At 44.9% G+C, this 19,819-nt stretch overlaps 1 long non-coding RNA gene across 1 annotated transcript; it reads left to right on the forward strand.

Moving 5' to 3' along the window:
- Positions 1 to 2,032: 2,032 nt before the first annotated feature.
- On the forward strand, positions 2,033 to 6,177 carry LOC142653069 (uncharacterized). Its single transcript, XR_012848038.1, has 2 exons — positions 2,033 to 2,110; positions 5,947 to 6,177. It is a non-coding gene; the product is annotated as an uncharacterized LOC142653069 (long non-coding RNA).
- Positions 6,178 to 19,819: the final 13,642 nt, after the last annotated feature.

Genomic DNA, 19,819 nt, shown 5'->3' on the forward strand with positions numbered 1-19,819 from the left:
CGTTCCATTTATTACGTAGCTGCGAGTCCTAATGTGCCGCCACACGGGGACTCTGTACAGCAATGTATTATAATACGGCGTCCGATGGGGCATGACACCATTTTTCTTTATCAATTAATATGAAATTGGAAACATATGGAGGGGCCCTGACGAATCTTTTCAAAGAAATTCCGCTGCAATTTGTGGTGCGAATGATTCTAGTCATGGGGGGGGGGGAGTAAAATTTCAGCTGCTGCAGAACCACTTTGCGTAGCATTGATGTGACTTTTTTTTGGTACCTGAGGTCTGTGTTAAGTTCTCCGAATCCAAAGAAAAGGAACCAAGAGAGAGACAACCAATATGGTCTCCATCACAGTGAAGTATTATCACCCAGCTTTCCCAGACTCCTGAATGGCGATTCTTCCTACAATGCGACGGCAGGGTATATAATGCGGCATAACTAGGCAAAATTACCCTTCAGGGGTTTAAAAAGCTGGCACCTACTGTGGGATTTGGAATAGAAGCCATATTGTCACCATATAATCACCCAGCTTTCCCAGGAACAGATATAAGAGTAATGGGTGAAAGGAAAAAAAAAGAAAACAATTTACAGGGTCGGGTGATTTCTTTATTTACTACTATTACTTTATGTTTACTATGGGGAAGCCATACTTCTATTCCTCTGCACTGCGCGCACCGACTCGCCTCTGCTGCACCATAACAGGATATGGCTGTTTCCAGGCATTGTTGTCTGTTCTTCAGGGTCACCCTCTGGACTTCACGTTATTACTTCTTTGCCCTCATCTGCTTTGGTTAATGCTACAAACAACGTCACTCAGGAATCTCCAATACAAAAAGTTGGAAAATTTCCCACGAAAAACTATAAGGACTGCAAAAAAGACAAAAACATAATTCTAGTCTATGACCGGCTGAACGGTCCCTGCCCCGGACTGAGAATAATGACCTGACAGCAGGGTCGGCCTTATGTTAGATGGTGCCACGTGCGACACCTCCTGTTGGTGCCCCCTCCATATGGTGTGCTGCCATAAAGTACACAAATAACCATAACATAATAAACATAACATAATCCAATTCCATTAACATTAAGATTCCTGGTGCCACAAGCCTGGGGTGCCAGGAGATTTGAGGTGCCACCTTCAGCATTGACGACCACACTGACCGCACACACCTAAGCCTGGCCCTGCATATACATTATACGAAATAAAACGGAAGAAAACAGAACAAGAGGGGGGCCTGGGTGTTCTGGTTAGTAGTAGGCTAATCAGTAGCACTCAATGTCAAGCAGCAGCTGCAAAAGCAAGGAAGATTTTAAGGTGTATAAGACAGATAAGGCCTCATTTACACGAGCGTATTATACGCGCGTGCGACGCGCGTGCTTTTCACGCGTGTCGTACGCACCTATAATAGTCTATGGGGCTGTTTAGACGATGCGTGATTTTTGCGCTGCGTGAGTGCGTTGCGTAAAACTCACGACATGTTCTATATTCTTGCGTTTTTCACGCAACACGCACCCATTGACTTCAATGGGTGCGTGAAAACAACGCATGCCACACTGACGGTCCTGCGTTGCATGCGCGAAAATCACGCAAGAGCTGTCAAACTCCTGAATGTAAACAGAAAAGCACCACGTGCTTTTCTGGTTACAAACATCCAAACGGAGTGTCAAATTCGAGATGAGCGCACCGAACTTCACCGGGTTCGGCCAAACTCGTTTTGACCGAAACCGGTAAAAAATGTTCGGGTACGCGACGTCAGGAGACAGTCACTGTCCACGGTGCTGAAAGCGTTAAACTGGTTCAGCACCATGGACAGTGACTTCCGCTCCGAAAATCCATGAACCTGTAAAAAAAAAAAAAAGTTCTGACTTACCGATAACTCCGGTCCGACCTCCCGGGATGACAGTTAAGTCCAAGTGACAGCTGCAGCCAATCACAGGCCAAGCACAGGCTGCAGCCAATCACAGGCCAAGCACAGGCTGCAGCCAATCACAGGCTGCAGCGGTCTCATGGACTGCGGCGTCATCCTGGGAGGTGGGGCCGGATGACAAGAGTGGGACGCGTCACCAAGGCAACGGCCGGGAGCCCAGACTGGGGGAAGCAGGAAGTTCTTGGTAAGTATGAAAGTCTTTTTTTATTCACAGGTTGGTGTATATTGTGTTCGGCATTCACTGTCGAGGGTGCTGAAAGAGTTACTGCCGATCAGTTAGCTCTTTCAGCACCTTGGACAGTGACGGGCGTCGACTAGCCTCATCTCTATGATGGCGGCTGCGCGAAAATCACGCAGCCGCGCATCATACACGGATGACACACGGAGCTGCCAAGTGCCTTTTGCGCGCGCAAAACGCAGCGTTTTTTGCGCGCGCAAAACGCACACGCTCGTGTAAATGAGGCCTAAAACCCAGTTAGTAATATTACCCCTCTATAAACCCCTTGTAAAACTGCAACTTGAATGTGGGATTCAGTTTTGGACGGTGTTAGAGCGGTAGACAGTTCGAAGGCGAGCAACTATACTATTAAATGGGATGAGAGGTGTCTCTTAAAGAGGCTGTCACCAGATTATAAGTGGCCTGTCTCCTACATAATGTGATCGGCGCTGTAATGTAGATAACAACAGTGGTTTTTATTTAGAAAAACAATCATTTTTGAGCTAGTTATGAGCAATTTTAGATTCATGATAATTCGTTTCTTAATGCCCCACTGGGCGTTTTTTAGCTTTTGACCAAGTGGGCGTTGTACAGACAACTTATAAGAAAATATGGAACAAGATCGAATCGTGGCATTGAGAGGGAAATCTCCAACTTCTTATACCCCAAGGATGAAATATTTTGATTCATATCTATGGCATATTAGATCATTTTTGAGTGGATTTCCCCTTTAATCTGAGTTCTGTGTTCTCTTCTACCCCTCCAAACTCTTTTTAACTTTGTGTTTTTTTGACACCAGTAAATAAATGCTTTGCTGACATCTAGTGGACATTATGGTGAACTGCAGGTAGGCAGCAGAAACGCACAAAAAAGAACACAAACTCAAAAAGGTGTAACGCCAATTAGCCAACCTCCTTTTTTTTTTTTTGTATAGCTGAACCCTTTTTATAGGCCATGCCCCCCCTAGCGCCATCAAGATAATGCCCTTGAATCACAGGTATTGCAGTGCACATGATCAGCGCCCCAAAAATAATTAAGACAGACCTCAGAATTAATTAAAATAGTCCCCATACTTCAGACCCCAAATATGAATTCAGATCCATGACCCCAGAATTGATTAAGTCAGACCCCAGACTGAATTAATCGCTTCCGTCTCTGTGCCATAAATGTAGGGGGCTGGGAGCGAACGTTTAATGCGAAGTGGCGTTGATCTATGCCGCTGTAAGCACTGAGGTTGTGCCCGCACGATTACCCAAAAAGGAGTGCAGCTGTGATAGACAGCCCCCACCCAGCGACAACAGCCAGAATCGGAGAGAACTCAGATCCCGGCTGTTTAACCCTTTAGGTGCAGAGATCAGTAGTGATCGCAGCATTACGAGGGAGGGGGCTATCTTTGTCCCCTGATCATCCGACCGTTTTAAGGAACAGGATTGGGCCTAAGAAAGTCCTCAAGAGATTTCCTGTACGAATCCCTGTTAGGACCTTCCTGAGAGTTTATCTGCAAAGGCAATAATAAAATACAACATAATAAAAAAATCTATAAGTTTATTGGGTTAAAAAAAAAAATAATTTTTTTTTAAATAAAAGTCCTAGAAAAAAACGAAAAAAACATCCATATCACATATCACGTTAATCTCTAAACCTGTAAAATAAATGAAAAACAGAATGACGGAAAAAATAAAAAACAATGGCAGAATTACATTTTTTGCGAATTTTGTATTACATTTTATTTTTATATAAGTTCCCAAAACAAATATATAATAATATATAAATAAAAATAACCCCCCCCCCCCAAAAACACAAAAAAACAAGACCTCGCACAACAACGTCAGTGGAAAAATAAAAAAGTTTGAATGCAATAAGGTAAAAAAGTAAAAATGCGCTGCGCTCCGAAGGCCAAAATTTGCTGCATCCTTAAAGGGATTAATACAGAGCCCAGAATTCAGTGCGGGCAGACGGCAGTTCAAAGCTTTTCCAACTTGATAATAGCGATGTGCAGGCGGGAGAGGCTGGCAGAAGAACAGGCGGTGTTGTAGGAGGACGGGCTTTTTTTTTTTTTGCACTGCGCAGGTCATGTGACGACCCGCACAATCATAATGCAAAACCCTGAAAAATCCAGAGAAAAATCCTGGCGCTGCTTTTCTTGCTGAACACTACGGATGGCGGACTACAACACCCATCTGTTGTGGCCTCTCCGTATATTTACGGACAGTGATTGATAATGATGGATCTCCATAGGAATATAGGGGTCCGGCGGGGTCACCCGCTGTCTGTGGCACCCACCAGCATTCACACTGTAGGATCTGACCCAGTCTGACATGTAGATGATCGGTCACATCCTTTTATCTTGTATTGCAGCAGTGGGACAATGACAATAATATGTTTGGTTATTAGTCCACAGCAGGATCACACACTGGTTGTCAAACCTTAAGATATGACTTCAGGGACACTTCAGAAATATTTTAGACATAATCCCTGCCATCCACATTAATAGTGCCAACCAAAGTGTCCCCACTAGTAGTGCCGGGTAGAGTGTCCCCACTAATAGTACCATCCAGAGTGTCCCCACTAATAGTGCCAGGTAGAGTGTCTCCACTAATAGTGCCAGGTAGAGTGTCCCCAATAATAGTGCCAGGTAGAGTGTCCCCACTAATAGTGTCAGGTAGAGTGTCCCCACTAATAGTACCATCCAGAGTGTCCCCACTAGTAGTGCCAGGTAGAGTGTCCCCACTAATAGTACCATCCAGAGTGTCCCCACTAATAGTGCCAGGTAGAGTGTCCCCACTAATAGTGCCAGGTAGAGTGTCCCCACTAATAGTGTCAGGTAGAGTGTCCCCACTAATAGTGCCAGGTAGAGTGTCCCCACTAATAGTGCCAGCCAGAGAGGAGGGTCCTGACTTCGAGAATCATTGGGGCAGATTTATTTTGTCTTTGCTCCAGAAGTTGACCTCTACGCCTGTTATGAGCTGATGTAGATTTGCGCTATAATTCTCGGCAATTTCTGGTGAAAATGATAATAAATCTGCAGGTGCCTCGGTGGCCCTGCCCCCTCACGGCTGACCCCACCCACTTTTTTTGCCATTTTTTTGAAAAGTGATGCGAGGAATAAAAAGTCAATAATGTTACCGCAGACGACATGCGCCACAATTTGCGACTTTTAAAAGCCACAAATGTCTGAGTCTCCAAAACCTAAGCTGCACATCACCCTCGGTGCCCGAAATCCACACCAATTTTTTACCCACGTTAGGGTCTGTTTACAAGCGCCATTATGTGGGGAGGAGGGGGGGGGGGTTGTTGCGATTTGCGCAAAATTACGGCAAAAATTGCAACAGAACCGGCACATGCAAATACACTCTGGACCTGGCTTATATTTTTTGGAGGAAAAGGTGGCAACCCTACCCGGCACCGCCCGCAGGCAGAACTGACCCACATGTATCTGCGTCCATAGTTAATAGAGGAGCCACGTTCAGGTGTTCGCATTGAGGTGTTCCTGGACTTGGAGCAGATGTGACAGAGCAGTGCATTGTGGGAACTCAAATGACATTTGCTCAGTTAGAACGCTTTGTCTGAGGAAACCTCTGTCTGTATTGAAAAATGCAGCTCTGGATGTGACTGGAGTATACAACGTCATGTAACTAAAAAACATGTTTCTCCTAGATTTACGCTATGAAATGTGGCCGCACGAGGTCTTGTACTTCTGTCATTACGTCTCACACATGAGAACAACCGCAGCCACTTTATATAAGAATAAGAAATGTATCCGGAGGGCGAATCGAGTGAAGATTTCAATATTTACTCCTCAGATGGCGATCACGCGGTTTCCTGTTCTCCGTGTTCTTATAGTCGTGGACCAGAGGCCTGAAGACGCTGCGAGATAAACATCACAGGAAGGAATAATGTCATGGACTCTACACCCAGAGAAACAAGCGCCATTTATCAGAGTTTCCATTTCACTTTCCGTTTCGACTCCGCTTAGAAGGACTTGGGAGCTTCACCGCTATATTTAAAGAAATAAAAACCAGATAGGAGGAGGAGCCGAGTCCCCCAAACATCTCCGTTATGTTATTATAAGGCATTTACTGAATATACGGTATTAACCCCTTCCCGACATTTGACGTATCCATACGCCAAAGTCGGGTAGGGGAAGTATGGAACGGGCTCACGGAGTTACACTTCAGAGCGCGATCCCGCTAGTTTAACTCGTTAAATGCCACAGTCAACGGAAACCGCAGCATTTAAATCGTTAGAAAGAGGGGGCGACCCCCTCTAACAACTCATCACGCCCCCCCGCAACGCAATCGAGGGGGGGGCGATGGTTGCTACAGCTGCCTGGGGGCCTAATGAAGGCCCCCAGGTCCGCCATCTTTGTGCACCTATTAAGCTCTGCCTCCGGCCTGTCAGAATCACGATATACTGCAATACATTAGTATCTAACGATCGCTGGTTGAAGTCCCCTAGGGGGACTAATAAAAAAAGTAAAAATTAGTTAAATAAAGTTTTTTTTTGTGTAAAAAAAACAAAAAAAAAAATATTACAAGTTAAAAAAAAAACCTTTTCCCATTTTCCCCCTAGAGAATAGTAAAAAAATAAATAACCATAATTGGTATCGCCGCGTCCGTAAAAGTCTGATCTATTACAATATATCCTTATTTAACCCGCACGGTGAACGCCGTAAAAAATAAATAAATTGTAAACGCCAGAATCTCTATTTATTGGTCACCTCATCTACCACAAAAAATAAAATATAAAGTGATCAAACCGTCGAATTTACACCAAGATTGTATTATTAAAAACTACGGCTTATCCCGCAAAAAATAAGCCCTTATACCGCTTAATCGACAGAAAAATAAAAAAGTTATGGCTCGGAATTTGGCAACACAAAATAAATTTTCTTTTTTACACTTAGGTTTTTACTTATAAAAGCAGTAAAATATAGAAAAAACGACACATATTTGGTATCGGCGTAATCGTATTGACCCATAGAATAACGTTAACATGTTGTATTAATTGCACAGGGAATTTCGTAAAAACGGCGCGCAAAAAACCATGGAGGAATTGCTGTTTTTTTCATTTTCTACCCCACAAAATATTTTTTTTTCCTGTTTTCTAGTACATTATATGGCAAAATAAATGGTGCTACGAAAAACTACAACTCGTCCCGCAAAAATCAAGCCCTCATAGTACTATATAGACGGAAAAATAAAGACGTTATGGCTTCTGGAAGGTGGGGAGGAAAAAACGAAAATGGAAATCTGAAAAAGGGCTGCGGCGGGAAGGGGTTAAAAGGCAATTTATCTTACTTGCTGGTGCTGCTCTTTCTTGTATTTTTCATCTATCTATCTATCTATCTATCTATCTATCTATCTATCTATCTATCTATCTATCTATTTACCTATCTATCTATCTATCTATCTATCTATCTATCTATCTATCTATCTATCTATCTATCTATCTATCTATCTATCTATCTATCTATCTATCTATCTATCTATCTATCTATCTATCTCATATCTATCTATCTATCTATCTCATATCTATCTATCTATCTATCTATCTATCTATCTATCTATCTATCTATCTATCTATCTATCTATCTATCTATCTATCTATCTATCTAATCTATCGTTATAGCTTTTCTGCTGCATGTGGCGAAAATTGAAATGGCACCCCCCAGATTTTGATTGACATCCCCCTGGCTGTTCTACATCACCACCACTGGCGTAGCTATAGGGGTCGCAGCGGTCGCAATTGCGACCGGGCCCCGAAGCCAGGGGGGCCCACAGCCCCCCGCACCACATCAATAAAAAGTTACTATAGTAACTTGGGCCGCGGGCCCCTGTTACTATAGTAACAGACTTTACTTACCTTCCTGCTTCCGGATCGCAGCGGAGGTCCTGACGTCAAGCGCTGTGCGCCGCTCACAGCATCGAGACGACAGAACTACCGCTGAAGAGGAAGGTAAGATTAGCCCTGACTGGCGGGGTCCGACTCCCGGGATCCGCCAATCAGCTGTTTTGAAGAGCTGCTCCCCTTCATTCCGGTCACTTCATTCCGGTCACACTGTGAATCGGTGCCAACGATTCACAGTGTGAGCGAGTAGTGAAATGAAGGGGAAGCAGCTCTCGTACGAGTGCTGCGGCTCCTTCAAAACAGCTGATTGGCGGGTCCCGGGAGATGGACCCCGACACATCAGCTATTGATGGCCTATCCTGAGGATAGGCCATCAATGTTGAGGGACTGCACAACCCCTAAGCCTACGATGTAGCAGGCTTAGGGGGCCCATGAGACAGGATCACAGATTGTGTGATCCTGTCTGCTGGGCTCTGTATCTAAGCCAATCACATGGTAGGCTTAGATACATGGCCCATGTGTGATCCTGTCTGATGGGCCATGTATATAAGCCTACCACACTGTAGGTTTAGATACAGGGCCCCAGCACACAGTAATCTTATACTGTATAAGATTACTGTCTGCTGGGGCCCTGTATCTAAGCCTACCTTGTGGTAGGCTTAGATACAGGGTCCCACAGACAGTATCACACATGGGCCCTGTATCTAAGCCTAACACATGTGTTACTAATCGTTTTTCTTGTGTTTTCTTACAGGTTCGGTCGTTGGATTACGTCGGATTCCAGGACTACTTCGATGACAGCTTTTTTTTTATTATCAATAAAATGGTTAACGAGGGCTGTGTGGGTTTTCTTTTTATTTCAATAAAATATTTTTTCTATGTCTTTGTTTATTTTTAAACTATATTACTACCGCCTTAGTAATGGCCGCCGGCTGATTGACAGTATCCATTGCTAAGGCGGGGCTTAGTGTTAGCCGCTGCAGAGGCTAACACTAACCCCCTTTATTACCCCGGTACCCACCGCCACCAGGGGTGCTGGGAAGAGCCGGGTACCATCCAGTACTTGACCATCTGTAGTGATGGTCAGTCACTGGGGCGGCCGCAGGCTGGTATTATCAGGAGGGGAAAGGCCAGATACAGTAGCCCTTCCCACCCTGGTAATGCTAGGCTGCTGCTGCTTTATTGTATCTGTCTGGTTATGAAAAATGGGGGGGACCCCACGTCATTTAAAAAAAAATAAAAAAAAATAATAATTGGAAAGAACGATGTCGGGTCCCCCCCAATTTTCATAACAAGCCAGATACAACACAGCAGCAGCAGGCAGCATTACCAGGGTGGTAGGTGCCACTGTTTTTGGCCTTCCCCAGCCTAATACTACCAGCCCGCGGCCGCCCCGGTGCCTCCTGTCACTACAGATGGTCGGGTACTGGTTCGTACCCGGCTCTTCCCGGCACCCCTGGTGGCGGTGGGTACCGGGGTTAGTGTTGGCCTCTGCAGCTGCTAACATTAAGCCCCGCCTTACTAATGGAGGTTGTCAATCAGCCAGCGGCCATTACTAAGGCGGTGATAATAAAGTTTAAAAAGATACAAGCACATAGAAAAAATATTTAATTGAAATAAAAAAACACAACCCTCATTAACCATTTTATTGAGAATAAAAAAAACGCCGTCATTGAAGTCCTCGTATCCGAAGTCCAACAACCGAACCTGTAAAAAAACACAAACGCACAAAAATAATCAGAAACACATAAAGAAGCAAAATGATTATTCTTACCTTTCCTGGGTCCAGCACTGGAGCCGCAATGTCAGCGAGCTGAGCCCTGTATCTAATCCAATCATGTGTGATACTGTCTATATATATATATATATATATATATATATATATATATATATATATATATATATATATATATACTGTCACGATGCAGGGTGTGGCCAAACAGGTACAATACAATGTCTATAGCCTAGAAAGGGTACCTGTGGCAATGTAGACAGTAGCAGTGATTCAGGATTAAGATGAGGCACCGGCAGCAGGCAGACACCCGGTGGGTGTAACACAGTAGATGCAGCGGAAGACACAACTCGACTTCAACTCTAGACGGCACAGAGGCACGGTAGCACAGGATACAGGGTACCGGCAGCAGGAACGGGTAACACTGGGAACTGGAAAACGCTAGGAGACCATTTGCAAGACAAAGTAAGGTAACACAACAGTGCTCAGTCAATGATCAAGAGCCCTTTTTATAGTCCAGCAGCATTCTGGGTTAATTGCAGATTCACTGCAACTGGACGCGTACTTGCCCTTTAAGGCACGTGCGCCCTGTGGGAGACAGTCACTGAACCAGGAAGTGAGTGCCCGCGTCTCTCAGGAGGGAGATGCCGCCAAGAACTCAAACGTCCATGGCCCCGGCCTTCAGAGGGTAAGTCAGAACGACGGTCCGCAGCCATAGACGTTAAAGTATCCCCCCTCTTACTCCCTCTCCTTTTAGGACCAGAACGGAAGAGAAACTTCTTCATGAGGACAGGGGCATCGATGTACTCCTCTGGCTCCCAAGACCTCTCTTCTGGACCAAATCCTCTCCAATCCACCAAATAAATGTCCTTCCTCTCACTTTCTTGGTAGCCAGGATCTCCCTTACTTCGAAAGTCCCTGATGAGCCGCCAGGAGCCACTGCAGAACTAGGAGTCCTGGAGTAGCGGTTCAGGAAACGGGCTTCAGCAGGGAGACGAGGAATGAGTTAGGGATCTTGAGGGTGGGAGGCAGCCGAAGCTCGTAAGATACAGGATTAATTTGCAGCAGAATCTTGAAGGGTCCGAGGAACCTGGGAGCAAATTTGCAAGACGGAACCCTCAGCCGGATATTCCTGGAAGACAGCCAGACCTTTGTACCTGGAAGAAATTGGGGAGGTTCTCGTCTTCTAGTGTCTGCCTTTCTCTTCATGCGGTCCACCGCCAGCAAAATAGAAGATCGGGTCATTTGCCATACCTGCAGAAAGTCCCTGAAGGTAGAGTCAGCTGCAGGCACCTGGGAAATAGTAGAGACAGGAAGAGGTATTCGAGGATGTTGGCCGTAGGCAATGAAGAACAGACTGGAGGTGGTAGACTCACTAGTATGGTTATTATAGGAGAACTCAGCCCACGGTAGCAGCTGCACCCAGTTATCATGCTGCCTGGAGACAAAGTACCACAGATAGTTCTCCATAATCTGGTTAACCCTTTCGACTTGACCATTGGACTGAGGATGATAGGCCGAGGAGAAGTCCAACTTTACACCGAGGAGATCGCAGAGTGTTCTCCAGAACTTCGAGGTGAACTAAACCCCTCGATCCGAGACAATATGCAGAGGCAAGCCATGCAGACGGAAGATGTGTTGAACGAAGAGATCAGCCAGTTGAGCAGCAGAAGACAGGCCAGTCAGAGGAACAAAATGAGCCATTTTAGAAAATCAATCCACCACCACCCAGATCACACCGCATCCAGCAGAGAGGGGCAGATCTGTGACAAAGTCCATTGCAATATGTCGCAAGGGGGCATCAGACACAGGCAGTGGCGGGAGCAGACCAGCTTGTCCGGAGTGGGCAACTTTGTTTGCTGCGCATACCGCACAGGAGACAAAGTCTGCAACGTCTTTGGGCAGCGTGGGCCACCAAAACTGATGGGCAATTAGGTCTCGGGTCTTATGGGCACCCGCGTGACCTGCCAGCTTGGAACTGTGACCCCAGCAAAGGATTCTTCCTCTGTCTTCCAGATGTACAAAAGTCCTTCCCGGAGGAATATCTCTAAGTAATAGAGGGTTGACAGAGAAGATGCAAGAAGGATCAATAATATTCTGTGGGGACTCCATAGTGTATTGAGGTGTGGCCATTCCAGGACAGGCTTTACCTTCTCAGGGTCCATCTTGGGGCCCTGATCGGAGATGATATAGCCCAAGAAGGGTCGAGACTTTTTTTCAAACACGCACTTCTCCAGCTTGGCATAAAGATGATCCTCCCTTAAACGAAGCAAAACCTGGCAGACATGTCTCTGATGAGTTACTGGATCTGGGGAAAAGTATCAAAATGTCATTGAGATACACCACAACACAGACATAGAGGAGATAACGAAAAATGTAATTGACAAATTCTTGAAACACCGCGGGGGCGTTACATAGGCCAAAGGGCATAACCAGGTATTCGAAGTGCCCATCACGTGTATTAAATGCAGTATTCCACTCATCAGCCTGACGAATCCGGATTAGATTGTAGGCCCCCCGCAGGTCCAGTTTAGAAAAAACATTTTGCCCCCCGTATGCGCTCAAACAATTCTGAGATCAAAGGCAATGGGTATCTGTTCTTTACCGTGATCTGATTGAGGTCCCGGTAATCAATGCAGGGTCGGAGGAATCCATCTTTTTTCTTGACAAAGAAAAACCCTGTTCCGGCCGGGGATGAGGATTTACGTATGAAGCCCCTGTCAAGATTCTCCTTAATGTAGGTCGATATACACTGGTTCTCCGGTAAGGAGAGAGGGTTTACACTACCGCGAGGAGGGGACGAATTGGGAATCAAGTCAATAGGACAATCATACGCACGATGTGGAGGCAATGTCTCTGCTTCCTTCTTGTCGAAGACATCTGCGAACTGAGAGTAACAAGGAGGCAACCCTGCCAATGACTGATGCGGAGGAGGCTGAAGTGGATGGATATCCCCCAGACAGCGGTTGAGACACTTGGGACCCCACTGGAGAACCTCTCCGGAATTCCAATCCAGGACTGGGGCGTGCAGACGGAGCCAAGGCAAACCCAGCGGCATGGGGTTGACGGACTTGGGCAGGACAAACAGAGAGATGAGCTCGGAGTGAAGAGCTCCCACTTGAAGCCTCAACGGCTTGGTCACGGACAAAATTAGATCAGGCAGCGGCAGTCCATCTACCGAGGCAACGATCAATGGCCTTTCCAGCAGAACAGTGAGCAAATGAAGCAGGTCCACAAGGTCTTGGCAGATGAAATTGGCTGCAGAGCCAGAGTCCAGGTAGGCAGAGAACAGATGGGGCCTCTCGCCTGCGACGATGGTCACAGGAATGAACAGTTTGGAGGAGAGTTCTCTATTAAATGCTGTATCGCCCAGGGTTGTCTACCCAACCAATCCTAGGCGTTGGGGTTTTCTGGCTTCTGGGGACACAGACGCACGACATGGCCAGTGAGACCGCAATATAGGCAGAGTCCAGAGGTGCGCCTGCACTGCTTCTCCTGGACTGACAGTTTAAGCCGGTTTACCTGCAGAGGGGCCTCGGGTGGAGCAGTAGAAGAAGGCAAGAGGGGTTGCTGGATGTTGGGCGCCAGTCTAGGAAGCCGTCTCTCTTGTCGAACTTCTTGAGATCTTTTCTTGAGCCTTATGTCCACTCGAGTAGCAAATAGAATCAGGTTGTCCAAGGTAGATCCCGGGCAGCAAGTTCGTCCTTGATCTCGTGTGATAGGCCATGGCAGAAGGAAGCTACCAATGCCTCATTGTTCCAGGACAGTTATCTTGCCAAGGTCCGGAACTGGATGGTGTACTCGCCCACGGAGGCATCCCCTTGGCGAAAGCTCAGCATAGCAGTGGCTGCCGACGAGACTCGTCCAGGCTCCTCGAACCCCGTACGGAATAACTGCACGAACCCCTGGAAGTCTTGGGTCTCGGGTCCCTGTCGTTCCCAGATTGGGTTCGCCCACGCCAGGGCCTTGCTGGCAAGTAAGGAGATAATGAAGGCAATTCTAGCTCCATCTGAAGGAAATGCTCTGGCGTGCAGGGTGAATTGGATATGACACTGGTTAAGAAATCCCCTGCACGTGCTTGCGTCTCCTTGGAAACGAGGTGGCAGTGGCAGCGAGAACCGATGATCAGAACCGGAGCTGCCAGGAGGTGTAGCAGGAGGTTCAATCGAAGGAACTTGAACAGGAGCAGAGAAGGAAGCAGCTAGCGCCCCAAGCTGCTGCACCATGGAATCTACTGCCACAAGAAGTTGATCCTGTCGTGCACGCAGATCCTGCAGGTCTGCCTGCATGGCTTGGGAGGGTGACAGACCTTTGGATTGACCAGCGGGGTCCATGGCCTGAGCGTATTGTCACGATGCGGGGTGTGGACCCACTGGCCCGTACCACATAGCGGAATGGTAGCTGGCCAACCAGGTATAATACAATGTCTATAGTCCAGAAAGGGTACCTGTGGTAATTTAGACAGTAGCAGTGATTCATGCTTAAGATGAGGCTCCGGCAGCAGACAGACACCCGGTGGGTGTAACACAGTAGATGCAGTGGAAGCCACAACTCAACTTCAACTCTAGACGGCACAGAGGCACGGTAGCACAGGATACAGGGTACAGGCAGCAGGAACGGGTAACACTGGGAACTGGAAAACACTAGGAGACCATTTGCAAGACAAACTAAGGTAACACAACAATGCTCAGGCAATGATCAAGAGGGCAGAGCCCTTTTTATAGTCCAGCAGCATTCTGGGTTGATTGCAGATTCCCTGCAACTGGACACGTACGTGTGGGTATACAGTATATATATGTACTGAGCTTGGTTCTGGAATTATATTCATCATAACAACCAAGCTCAATACATATATACAGCACCAAAGAGAAGCTCAAAACATATATACAACTCCAGAACTAAGCTCTACATATAAATACAGCACCAGAATCAAGCTTAGTACATATATACAGCACCAGAACAAAGCTCAGTACATATATACAGCACCAGAAACGATAGCACAGTACTTAAATACATGCTTTGGGAAAGATTAAATTACGGCACTCACCCGTTTGGCTCTTATTCTTTCTTTTATTGTGGCATCTAGCAAAAATAAAAGCGTACAAGGGAGGACATAGCAGATTGCAGAACCTGCAATCTGCTATGTCCTCCCTTGTACACTTTTATTTTTGCTAGATGCCACAATAAAAGGAAGAATACGAGCCAAACGAGTGAGTGCCGTAATTTAATCTTTCTCACTGTATGTAATTCATAGACTGTTTAAACCTTCTTTTTTACTGAGCACCGCCCAAAGTTTTGGATAAGAGACTCCTGTCCTATTTTTTGCTCTACGTACCTGCTCCCTACTTGAGAGGCTGACGAGTGGGGTCAACTTCTTTCTACTGTGCGTCGTACATAAATACATAACCAAAACCAAGCTCAGTACATATATACAGCACAAGCACAAATACAGCTCAATTTAGTGCAGCCCCTGCCATATATGTTTGTACGGCGTAAAACTACATCTCCCAGCATGGCCCGAACAATGGTAAGGATATGATGGGAGATGCTGTTTCACAAAAAAAAAAAAAAAATCATATCATAATCATACCACCCATCATCTCGCTGCAGATCATACAGTGACTACATTACTGATTAGAGGCAGAATAAACATTTACATTAAGTGACTCACCGGTGACATCTCAGATTCTAGTTATTTTTCTCTTTTCTTCTCCATCCGGTCCAGACCTCTATGATGACTTCTCCCGGCCACGACCCATTTCTGCAGTTTTCCGCTGAGATGTCTTGAGCTTCTCACTTTTAAAACATTTCTGATCCTATAAATGAAGATAAAATTCTCAACGCCCCTAAATATAATAGTGCCATACACTGCAACTCTAATTATAATAGCACCATGCACCGTGTCCCAGATTATAATAGTACCATACACTGTGTCCCTGATTATAATAGTACCATACACTGTCTCCCACACACACACACACACACACACACACACACACACACACACACACACACACACACACACACCGTGCCCCCTGTAGATAGTGCCCCCATAGCTCCATGTAGATAGTGACCCCCATAGAGCCTCTGTAGATAGTGCCCCCATAGCTCCCTGTAGATAGTGACCCCCCCATAGAGCCTCTGTAGATAGTGCCCACATACAACCCTCTGTAGATAGTGCCCACATACAGTTAGGGCCAGAATTATTTGGACAGTGACACAATCTTCATGATTTGGGCTCTGCTGCCTCCACATTGGATTTGAAGTGAAACAACTGAGATGCAAATGAAGTTTAGGCTTTCAGGTTTAATTTAAAGGGGTTGAACAAAAATATTCTGTGAAACGTTTAGGAATTGCCGCCATTTTTCCACACAGCCGCCTCATTTCAGGGGCTCAAAAGTAATTGGACAAATTAACATTACCAGAAATAAAATGTTTTTTTAATACTTTGTAGAGAATCCTTTGCAGGCAATGACGGCCTGAAGTCTGGAACCCATGGACATCACCACACGCTGGGTTTCCTCCTTTGTGACGCTTTGCCCGGCCGTTACTGCAGCGTCTTCAGTTGTTACTTGTTTGTGGGTCTTTCTGCCTTAAGTTTTGTCTTATGCAGGTGAAATCCTCGATCGGGGTGAGATCTGGTGACTCGGCCATTGCAGAATATTCCACTTCTATGCCATTTAAACTGCTGGGTTGCTTTCGCAGTAAGTTTTGGATCATTGAGTTCTATCTATTATTAGTAATAATAATAATAATAATAAAACCTGCAGTGAAATAGCTTTTTTTTTCTGCGCTTTTGACAAAATAAAAATATATATAAGTTAACCGCTAATACATATGTACCAAAAAATAGGACATAAATAAAGTACAACTTGTCCCTCAAAAACAAAGCTGCATACAGCTATGTCAAACCAAAAATAAAAAGTTAGGGAAAATCAAATATAAACGGAAAATAGAATAGAAGCTGATGAGAAATTATGGTGTTTCCAACATCTTACATCTCTGTTAAATAGTAAAGAAACAAGAAAAACAAATCTCTAACCATGTCAGCATTTCCTATACTTGTAAGGCTATGTTCACACTCTGTTTGGAGCCTTTATCGGCAGTCCCGGCAGATTTGACAGGAAGAATAATGCTGCGTCAACGGAAACCACAACAGAACCCGACACACCCTATTACAAGTCAATGAAGTCCATCGGGCGCCCATGGTATCCATCGTTATCCAGCTACACGTGGTTGTTTACATTATAAACGGAAACCATGATGCGAGTGAGAACAGAGGCTACGTTATTGTGGAGGTTAGATAGCATGTACTGTATGAAATGAGCACTAGGTGGCAGTGTGCGCTTATATCTTTTATCTGAGAACTTCAACTACTACAATAGAAAACAATGGATGACTTGATTATAAAGTCTGGAGATTGCCTTGCGGGTGCTTTATATATATATATATATATATATATATATATATATATATATATATATATATATATATATATATATATATATATATATATATATATATATATATATATATATATATATATATATACATGGTATGTCATAAAAATTGGATTGTGAAGGTCCGGACGATTCTTCAGATCCCAGGGCTTACAAATCCCTCTCACTCAAGTCTTTCCTCATCTCCCATTCATTTCATTTTGCAGCAACTTTTTCCCTAAGTATAAAGTATGGGGGCACCTTGTTTTAAGGACTTTTTAACCTATAATTTCCTGTAGATATATCTATTCCTGACTCCAGCTCTACAGACCAGTATCCTTTTTCTGCTGAAAAGTTTTGGTTGCAGAAGAGCTGGTGACAGGTCATCCCTACACACAACTGACTCTTCTGTAGAATGGCGGCTGATGGCAAGTCTACACAAAATACTCAAGAAATAGAACTGAAGACTGTGAGACAATAACCTGCTTATGACCATCAATTTGGCATTGATGCCGGGAATAGCTGTTTAACTCTTGTTTCTTCCTAATACACTGCGGTGAACATTTCGGTATCTCGTAGAGGTAGAAGATGAAAAGTGACTCAAAGTTCCCACGCCTCATTTATAATGTCATTTATTAAACAACGAATAAATATCACACGACAATCTCCAGACATTCAGAAAGAATGCCTGCTGCTTTTATTTGTCCTTCTGAGTTAAAAAAACATCTAAGTTTAAAACTTTCATTGGACTGAACAGAAAAAATGCTTCATGTGTCTTAAAGTATCCTTCGGCCTAAATTAAACTTTATACTCAGTCCTAATCCAATGTCTTTACCACCTCTTATCACTTCCTGTCGTTGCTCTGTTCACTTTCTATCTTTCCCTGTTCACTTCCTGTCTTTCTTCTGTTCACTTTCTACGTATCTTTCCTCTGTTCACTTCCTGTCATTGCTCTGGTCACTTCCTGTCTTTCCTCTGTTCTCTGTTCACTTCCTGTCTTTCCTCTGTTCTCTGTTCACTTCCTATCTTTTCTCTGTTCACTTTCTGTATATCCTTTGTTCACTTCCTATCTTTCATCCGTATACTTCCTGTCTTTTCTCTGTTCATTTCCTATATCCCCTTTGTTTACTTCCTGTCTTTTCTCTGTTCACTTCCTGTCTTTTCTCTGTTCACTTCCTGTCTTTGCTCTGTTCACTTCCTGTCTTTCCTCTGTTCATTTCCTGTCTGGTTCTTTCTCTCTCCTACTTCTGTTCATCAATGTCCGGCTTCTTTTTATTTTCTGTGTTTACTCTGTTCCCTCTTGGTCTTGTCCTTGATCCCTCTCTGTGCCAAGCCAATTCCTCTCTGGGCTACCAGAGTATCTTCCGGTCTCACCTCTTTTATCCGTCTCCGTTCTCCTTTATCCAGCATGTCTTCTCTATGCCCTGTTTCCAATGCCCCCTCCATCTGCACCTGTTCCCTCCTTGTCTTCTCTCCATGTCCTGTTTCTGTTTCTTACCTGTTTAATTTCTTTTTTCCCTTTTCCTTTCTACAAAATCTCCCTGCCCTCCTCTATGTCCCGTCTTGCCTCTGTGCTCCCTATCCTGCTTGTTTTCTATTTGTCCTTTCTCTAATGTTCCACATCAGGTCTCTGTTTCCTCCTTGTCTTCTTTACCGTCCTGTTTCAGTTGCTTATCTGTCAAACTTCTATTCTCTCTTACACACGAAGCTTCTGTGTCCTCCTCTACGTCCCGTCCTGCCTCTGTTCTCCACTCTCCTGCCTGTTTTCTCTATGTCCTGTCTCTTAAATTTTTACCATCATGTCTCTTCTCGGTTGCACCAATTGTGGCAAAATGGCAGCCGCCATTATGCTGCCTTGGCATTAAAGGGGCCTCCATTGAATGACACTGCGCACGGCACTGTGCACGCAATAGTTTTCCTTGCTGTGACCAGTGTTATTCAAAGGAGGCCTCTGATGGACATGGCTGGTCACATGCCCCTCCATCAGCAGCCATGTTTAGGACAGGAGCGCCCTACAGTTCATGGAGAAGGCTGCACTAACCTTCACAGAGGAAGACACCGGCACCGATCTTCTTATAACTATGTATTAATTGGTGGCACGTCATGCTGTTTCCTACACATTTGTGAAAATAAACATAAAGTGTCCAACCCCTTCGGTACTAGAAGACATCAGAGAGTCACACAGGAGTTTTCAGGGATATTTGGGGCACTTGTGGTTCACGGTGAATTTATTAGTATCGTATTGCATGGCCAATCCGATAGAAACTGGCCAAAAAATGAAATTTGTGAAATTCGCATCATATTGATCCAGGTCATTACAGTTCTTTCAACAAGTATTTCAGGATTAGATACCTGAGATACATAGAAGTCTGATATTTTATCTGAGCGGAAAGAATAAGCTTTATAATGGTTTATGTGGTGTCTACTGGCATCTTTTCAGTATCAAGGCTCGTATTCTCGCCAAAAGATCGTGAAAAGTTGTCCCACACACATCAATATCGGAACCGATGTTAGTGTTCATGTTGCCTAGAGAGTAGGAAGGGGCTGGCGATGGGGTTGAAGAACTCACGGGAATTTAGTAAGAGGAAGGGGAATGCAGAAGTTGGAGAAAGAAGAAGAAGTAAACAACTTGTTCTCACATCCCTGTCAAAATTG

This window comes from Rhinoderma darwinii, chromosome 5, assembly GCF_050947455.1.
Source record: "Rhinoderma darwinii isolate aRhiDar2 chromosome 5, aRhiDar2.hap1, whole genome shotgun sequence".
Taxonomy (NCBI): domain Eukaryota; kingdom Metazoa; phylum Chordata; class Amphibia; order Anura; family Rhinodermatidae; genus Rhinoderma; species Rhinoderma darwinii.